Source organism: Mastomys coucha, unplaced genomic scaffold (genome assembly GCF_008632895.1).
Source record: "Mastomys coucha isolate ucsf_1 unplaced genomic scaffold, UCSF_Mcou_1 pScaffold23, whole genome shotgun sequence".
NCBI lineage: Eukaryota > Metazoa > Chordata > Mammalia > Rodentia > Muridae > Mastomys > Mastomys coucha.
Genome location: NW_022196906.1, coordinates 64,805,335 through 64,814,474, shown reverse-complemented (window position 1 = coordinate 64,814,474; position 9,140 = coordinate 64,805,335).

The window sequence follows — 9,140 nt, the reverse complement described above, 5'->3', positions numbered from 1 at the left end:
GAGAGAGAGAGAGAGAGAGAGAGAGAGATCGGTCCTCGGCGGTGTCCGGTTTCAGGAAACCAGGTAGCCTTAGGAGAGAAGGGAACGCAGATTCCTAAACAGGATTAGGGAGTCTGAATCCTTGTGAAGGGAAGGCTGAGGAAGTAGACTCGCAGCAGGGCCACCACGGTGCTGCGCTCCCAGTGTATGAGGAAAAAGAGTTCAGGAAGAAAAGTTCCAGAGCACAGAAAATCGTAAGATTCAGTTGTCCTCATTCACGTGAATCTAAGATCCTAGAGTTGCAAAGAATAGTAAAAACCCGTCTTGGCTAGGAAGAGTTTCCCTCTTTGTTTTAATGTGGTGCATACCTACTGAGGACTAAGACCAAAACCAGGAAAAGGAGTGAAAGCTGACATGCTGACACACCCAGCAACAGAGGACTCAGGAAAACTAATTATGTAAAAGAGGTCAAGGTCAAAGTTCACCACGCACAATTCCAAGTGTTACAGTGGTGAGTAGGGAATGAGAGAGAGAGAGACAGAGAGAGAGAGACAGAGAGACAGAGAGAGAGAGACAGAGAGACAGAGAGACAGAGAGAGAGAGGATCGAGATCTTGGTCGCTTTGGGGGTACGGAGTGTAGAGGGACAGTTGATGGAACAAAGGGGCTTTGTATTGGGGGGTGGTCCAAGGATGTCCCCTAGGTACCGATGCTGGTAGTAAAACTGACTATATCCAAAGCTGCTGAATTGTACCTTTTAGAGTAAGAATCTTATGGTATGTGAATTACATCAATTCTTTGAAAGGAGGGGAGGTGCACACTTGCCTCTGAGCATATGTGCAGATGCAGTTCAGAGGACAACTTGTGGGAGCTGGTTCTCTCTCTACCATGTTGGTCCCCAGGGTTGAACTCGGGTGGTTAGGTTTGGCAACAAGTGTCTCAATCCACCGAGCCATCTCACACCAATTTGAAAGGAAGTCATGTTTGAATTTTTGTAACCATTCCCATTTGGGCAACAAAGGACTGAATTCCTTCCACAGGAGATAGGCCAGACTCAAGACACACAACCATGCCACACCTTGCTGGCTTTATGGTCTGGCATGAAGACAACAAGCAACGGTTGGGGGTGGCTCACCTGGAGCTGGAGGACCTGCTTGCTTTGCCTGTGTGAGGACCAGACTTAAGATCCTTAAAATCCAATGTGAAAAAAATTGAGGTGTCGTGGGATGTTGGGGAGGCAGAGACAGGAAGAAAAGCTTAGGGTTCACTGGCCAGGCAGCCTAGCCTACTCTGTGATCTCCAGACCAATAAGAAACCCTAATCTCAAATAAAAAGAAAAAGGACAGAGGCCTAAGGAGGTGGCTCAGTGTTTAGGACCACTGGTTGTTCTTGCAGAGGCCTGGGATTTGATTCCCAGAACCTACATGGTTGCTCACAATCTTCTGTCCATTTGTAACTTCAGTCCATCTGCAGTTCCGGAAGCTGAACTAGGAGGATTGCTTCCGCCCAACAGGTCTAGCCAGCCTGGGTAGGAGTGAGACCCCATTAGGACAAAAACAAACAGAATAGAATAGGAAGCAAAGAAGAAAAATGACAGCCAAGCCTTTGACACAGCAGGTGTGACTTCCATGTGTCCAGTCATGGCTCCTTATGTCACAGAGGCATGCCACCTTCAAAGTTGTATAAGGCATTTTAAGAACTCGGGAACAGAGATTCCCAAAGAAGAAAGCTGAGCTTTACAGACGACACAAGGAACATGAGGTTTTAGGTACAAAATAATGACACATGCCTAAGCCACCATCCCACCTATGGGCTAGCCTCTCTCTGTCTCTGCGTGTGTGTGTGTGTCTCTCTGTGTGTGTCTCTCTGTCTCTCTGTGTGTGTGTGTGTGTGTCTCTCTCTCTCTGCGTCTCTCTGTCTCTTCTTCTCTCTCAATAAGATCTCTACGTATAACCCAGGCTAATCCTTTTTTTGTTTTTTTTCCAGTTTAATTTTTTAAATTAATATATTTTTCACATTCCATATTCCATTCCCCGCCTCCCCCAAGATAGGCTAATCTTAGACCTCCAAATTTTCCTATATTAATACTAGGGCATAACTTACCAGTTATATGGGACATATTGAAAACTGCTTTAAAACTAATAGTCAATTTTACCATTATTTGAGGGTTTTGGTTTGGTTTTATTTTTTGAGACAGGGTCTCTCTGTGCAGCTCTGGCTGCTGTGGAACTTGCTCGCAGACTAGGCTGGCTTCAAACTCATAGATCTGAATAAAAAAAAAAAGCTTAGGGCTTAAAGAATGTAGCTCAGTTGATGTAGAACCTGCCTAGCATGCACTGAACCTGGATTGATTCAGAGTACATCATAAAATGTGAGAAGTAGTCCACATCTGTTATTCCAGAGTTTGGGTTGTAGAGGGAGGATTAGGAGTTTAAGGTAATCCTCAGCTACATAGTGAATTTGAAGCCAGCCTGGGCTATGTGAAGAAAACAACAACAACAACAAAAACAAAAAGCAAACAAAAAGCCAGCGCGCTTTACTTATACTGCTGTTCTCTTTTCCAGTCAAGAGGAGTTCTTAATCTAAGCAGTCGGGACTTGGACGAGAATGCCCCGCCCCCACCTCCACCCCCGCCCCAGCTCATTTTCCGGAATTTTATAGCACAATCCTTTTCTAGATTTTGAGCAGTCAGATAACTAGACTTGTTGGTATATGAAACAGACTGTAAGATCTTAATTTTTCTGACCTTCAATTCCCTCATTTGTAAAACATTCTGACATGAGTGGCAGAGAAGCGACCCACAGAGGCGATTCGCTTATCCTTCCACCCCTCCCCAAGCTCCAGGTCACGGAGTCAGACCTGGGACTCTGGCCGAAATCGGGCAGTCCCGCCCCTGAATTGCACAGAGACTCGTGAGTACTGTCGCTGGAGCATTTGTGAAATTCCCGGGAGTGCTCTGATACCCCACCACTATCAAGGTTCCTCTCTGTCTCCTTCATGGTTGACTGAGCCTTCGACTCTGTTTAAGTGTATAAGCGACCACAACTGGTCATGTGATCCGGCCGCTAATTTCACCAAGAATCCCCTTGGGACCTCTCCACTTAGGAAGGCACAATGTCAGGTTGGGCTTGTGTGCTTGCAAGTTCTGAGTTATCTGGGAGAATCATGGTTTGTGCCTTTTTTTTTTTTCTTACTTAATTTTGGTTTCTCAGAGGGTAGGGGAGAGGGTCTCACTATGTCCCCAGGGCTGGCCTTGACCTCCTGATTTTAGACAATAGACCTGCCTCAGCCTACAAGTGAAGAAACCTACAAACTTTAGATAAACTTGTCGATTGTTCCCTTTCTACTCTTAGTTTAATTTGAATGAGAGATATATAGATACTCTAGATTTTTCACCAAATTGAGGGTTTTTTACTAATTTTTTTGTTGCAACATAACACATTTCTTTTGAAATTACGTGTGTGTGTGTGTGTGTGTGTGTGTGTGTGTGTGTGTGAAAAGACCGATTTCAGGAACCTGCCCCCCTCCCTCTCCTTCCACCATGTGGTCTCAGGGATAGAACTCAGGTGGTCCAGCTTGGCAACAGATGCTTTTAGCCACTAAAGCATCGTGTCTGTCTGGCCCCAAATTATGTTTCTTTCTTTCTTTCTTTTCTTTTTTTTTTTTTTTGGTTTGTCACGACAGGGTTTCTCTGTGTAGCCCTGGCTGTCCTAGAACTCACTCTGTAGACCAGGCTAGCCTCGAACTCAGAAATCCGCCTGCCTCTGCCTCCCAAGTGCTGGGATTAAAGGCGTGTGCCACCACCGCCAGGCGCCAAATTATGTTTCTTACAAATCGTTATCTTTGGGGCTGGAGAGATGGACCAGCAGTTAAGGATGTTTCCTGCTTTTCCAGATGACCAAAGATCATTTCCCAGCACCAACGTCAGGCAGCTGCTGCCTTCACTGCGATTCCAGAGCATCCACTGCCCTCTTCTGGCCCCTGTGAGTATTGCACACAAACGGCAAATAACAGAGACACATACCCCTATACGTTAAAAATTAAAATAATCCATTTGTTCTAGTAAGTTTTACCTGTTTGTGATAATAGTGTTTCTGATCATAGTCAGAAGCAAGCTGTGGAGGAAAGGGGCTATTTCATCTTACAGTTGAAGTCTATCATGAAGGGAAATCAGGCAGGAACTCAAGGCAGGAATCCAGAAGCAAGGACCAGCTTGCTCTCCATAGCTTGCTCAGCCCGCTTCCTCATTCAATCCGGGATCACTTGCCAGACGATGACACTACCCACAGTGGGCAGAGCCCTCCCGAATCAATAATTAATCAAGAAAGTGCACCCAGACACTTGCTTACAAGCCAATCCATGGAGACGTTTTCTCAAGTGAGGGTCCCTCACTCAAAGCCTTGGTAGCTAATGAAGCCTCTTTCCTAACTGGAAAGCTTACCCTAGTCTAGACACAGGAGGGCACAGTTCAGGTGAACCCTCAACCCCATCCCCATACATAGTAGTGCTGTTTAGGTGAGCATCGCACCCCTAGACACAGGATAGCTCTGTGCATCTGTTCCCCCCCCATGAGCCCCACCCCAGACACATGATGGCACTGTACTGTTCAGGTAAGAGCCTCCCCACCCCATACCTTAGCACAACTAACTGCACTGTAGCTGAGCCTGGATGCAAAGGAAGAAAGAAAGCCAGATACAAAAAAAAAAAAAATTATGAAAATATATTATATAAACAAATACTGATTTTAATACAATCCTCACTAATACATTTTTTTTGTGGGGCAGGGGATAAAATAGCCCCTAATCTTATTAATCTTATTAAAATAAGATTAGGCGAGAAAATCGGTTTCTGTGGCAACAGCATCAAAGAACACTTCACAGGCATTCACAACAAAGTTTTAAGAAAGTCATTCGGGGAAAGCCTGCAAGGGATGCTCAGGAAACAGGCTTGTCAGGCCCTGTGAACCGTCCCGTTTAATCCCCTTCCCCTGCTCCTGCCTTCACAGGTGCCTGTGGCTACTTTTCTTAGGTATTAGCAGGACCATGCTCAACCTTCCCTACAGCCCCCTAAGCTCCATTAGAAGTCACAAGAACTAAACTGAGGCATTCCAAGTTAAGGAAACTAAATTGACCTGGATTTTAATGGAGGCACTGTGTAAGCAGAGGCAAATGGATCTCTGAGTTCAAGGACAGCCTAGCTGGAGACATGACAAAGGTCGCATAGAGAATGGAAACTAAATTGAGAGAAAGCTTGAAGTAACTTGTCCAAACACTGCACCAAATCCCTGACCCTGCAGCCCCACTCTCCTCCTGAGGGCAATGCTTCTTCATCAAAAGTGCCCATCACAGGAAGGCTTCCAGAATGCAGGCCCAGTGTGCTTCTGCATGCTTAGGGAAATTCCTTGACCCCCTCCAAGTCTAGTCTCCTTGGAAAAATTACTGCTTTTGATGGAACATAACGATTCTAGGGCTGGGGTTGGGGCTCAGTTCAGGTAACACTTACCTAGTTCAAACCCCAACACCATATAAACTGAGTGTGGGGCTACACTCCTGTAATCCTAGCACTAGGGAGGTAGAGACAGGATCACAAGTTCTAGTTCATCCTCAGCTACACAGCAAGTTCAAGACCAGCCTGAGACACATGAGACTTTTTCTTGAAATATAGTAAGGATTACAAGTGTGGACTTAGAGTGCAGCTGACTAGAGAAGTGTGTGCTTAAAGTGGACAAGGAAGGGACCAGCAGCACCACAGAGAAGGAAAGCAAGTAAGAATTACATCCACATAAAGAATTTCACTCAACATCACACACTGTTTTCCCCCTAAATATTTGGATGATGATTTGAAAGTGTGGGGTTAAAGAGAATTTCAGTAGGACAATCTACTTACTATGTAGTGATTATTGAAATAAATGTGTAGAGATATATGCATATGTTGGAAGGAACATATGTGTGTGTGTGTGTTTGTTTGTGCACATGAGCCTGTGTTCATACACATGAATGAGTGTGGACATTCACATGCTGCAGCATGTGTGGAAGTCTAAGAATAATTTAAGTGAGTCAGCTCTCTCCTTCTACCACACGAATCCTAGAGACCAACTGTGGGTCATCAGGCTTGACAACAAAGCTCCTTTTGCCACTGAACCATTTTGCCATCCTAATTATATCTTTTCCTGTTTTAAACCAATGTATTCCTTTTCTTCCCGTTGTAGTTTGATTTCTATATAGAGAATGTAAACCCAGCCTGATGTTTCTTTGTTGCTATTATTACTGCACTGCTATCATCCTTCTCACTATTTTCTGATGCTGGGGATCAAACTTACAGTACTCCAGAAAAAAAGTCAAGCATTCTACCACTGACCTACATGCCCTTCCCACTGCAGCGTTTAGAAGGAGTGAATACTACTAATATAATACTATCACTCTATCTCCTAATGCAGAGGTAAGCTTTGCAAATGGCCAAGTCTCTTGGATCCAATCTGTGTAGAAAATTTATTTATTTATATGTATGGGTGCTGTAGAGGTCAGAAAGGGGATCTACGTGCCCCTGGAGCTAGAGTCCCAGGCAGTTGTGGGCCACCTGATATGGAAGCTGGGAACTGAACTCAGGTCCCCTGGGAGAGCAGCAAGTGCTTTTAACTTCTCTCCAGCCCTTCCGTGGTTGCTTCTTGCTTTTCTTTTCTCCTTCAATATCAGTTTTTGTTTTTGTTTGTTTGTTTGTTTTTCAAGACAGGGTTTCTCTGTGCAGCTTTGGCTATCCTGGAACTCACTTTGTAGACCAGGCTAGCCTCAAACTCAGAAATCCACCTGCCTCTGCCTCCCAAATGCTAGGATTAAAGGCATGTGCCACCACTGCTTGGCTCGGTTTTTGTTTTTAAAGAAAATTTTTAGACTTAATTTTATGAATATTTCCCGTGCATGTATTTTTAAAGAAAAATTTTAGACTTAATTTTATGACTATTTCCCCTGCATGTATGGGTGTGTACCACATGCAAGATCTATTGCTTGAAGAGTTTGGAAGAGGACGTCAGAGCCCCTGGAGCTGGAGTTACAGATGGTTGTGAGCCACCATCTGGGTGTTGGACACTGAGTCCAGGTCCTCTAGAGGAACAAGTGCCTTAACCACTGAGCCACTTCCCCAGCCCCCAAGTTTTGCTTTCTTCCTGAATTTTTAAGATTCTTTTACTTCTTTTTTTTCCCCCCAGACAGGGTTTTTCTGTGTAGTCTTGGCTATCCTAGGACTCACTCTGTAAACCAGGCTAGCCTCCGACTCATAGAGACATGCTTGCTTCTACCTCCCAAGTGCTGGAATTAAAGGCATGTGCCACCACCACCACCATCCCCACGTACCCGGCTGAGATTCTGTTTATTTTTGTGTGAGCATGTGGGGGAGGGGAAGCACATGCCAGTGTGGTGGGCAGAAGACAGCTTCCAGGTTAGAACCTTCTGCGACGTGGGTGCAGGAGATCCACCTTAGATTGTTAGGTTGGCAGCAAGTGCCTTTACCCACTGCACTTGACAGATGGATTGATTTAAGATTGGGTCTCATTGTATCCCAGGCTAGCCCTGAATTTCTCATCATCATCCCGCCTTTGGTGTGGGGTCAGGGGGTTTACTGTGCACCTTCATGCATCATTATTGTGGTCCTGGGGCTCAAACCCAGGGCTTCAAGAATGCCAAGCAAACCTTCTACCAACTGAGTCACACTCCCAATCCTGAAACCATTCTAAAAACAAAAATAGCAAAACCATTGAATGAACTTGGTCTTTTTCTAAAGCGCCCAAAACTTTATTTATATATTTTTTTCCTTAAAGAGACACTGATCCTGAAATGAGTGCATGCTTCAGTGCCTTCTTAAATACACAGAATGTCAGGCAGTCTCTGCTGGGAGACTTCAAGGTCAGTGCTATCCACACTGCTTTATTGCATGCTGCACAGAACTGAGATCCCTGGGGACTATTGAGTGACATGACTTTGCTACTCTGCTTTCTGCCCCAAATGGCCATCAGCGTGCTGTTCTCTATTTATTTATTTAAGTGGTATAGTCCCTTAATTGATTTTACACACACACGCACGCACGCACACACACACACACACACACACACACACACAACCAGCGCAGAGCAATGTGCCTGTTTCTATCTTTCAGAACCTCATCTGTGTAGATGGATGCTCTTTCCATCACTTTAACCATCTCCCCCACTTAGCTCCGAAGTGTTCCTTCTTCCCTAATTTCAGCTTGCAAAGCGGCAGGATTCTGTCTGTCCCCATCCTGACTCAGGCTCCAGAATGACAGGTCAGCAAGGTTGCCCTAAGCTCTCAGAAAACTTGTCTCTTGGTCTCTTGATTGAAGGTCCAGGGAGGAAAGGGGAGAGGCGGGGGGAGGGAGGAAGTGATCTCCAGGGCCAGACTCACTGGCTCAGCCTTTCATAACACATCATCCAGGTCCCAGGCCATGTCAGGCCCCAGAGGGTTGTGCTCAGAGCAGGTGTTTGTCCAGCTGCATTCTCTGAAGATGTCAGAGATGGTACCCTGCACCCAAACATCCTGTTTCAAAGAGATGAGGAGGCACCTGTGATCCCAGCTACTTGGAGCTAAGGCAGAGGATCTTGAATCTGAGGCCAGTGTGTGCAATTCAACAAGCCCGTTTTAACAGACCCTATAGGGCTTAGTCAGTCAGGTGCTTCCAGGCAAGCATGCAGATCCCACATTTTAAAACAAACAAAAGCTGGGTGCAGTGGCACGCATTTATAGCTACAGCACTGAGAAGGCAGAGAGGTAGACCCCTGCAGCTTGCTGAGCAGCCAGGGTAGCCTATCTGGTAAGCTCCATCCAGGTCAACGAAAGCCCTCTGGCTCAAACACCAAACAAATGGAAGGCTCTAGAGAAAAGATATCTCAGATTATTTTCTGACCTTCATTCCCATGAGCATACGTTTGTTCCCCCACTGTGAATACACACACACACATACACCTACACACACATATATACACACACATATACACACACATACACCTACACACACATATATACACACACATATACACACATACTCACACACATACACATCACATACATACATACATACATACGCACACATACATACACATTATATACACACATATACACACGTACACATACACATACACATCACATACATACACAC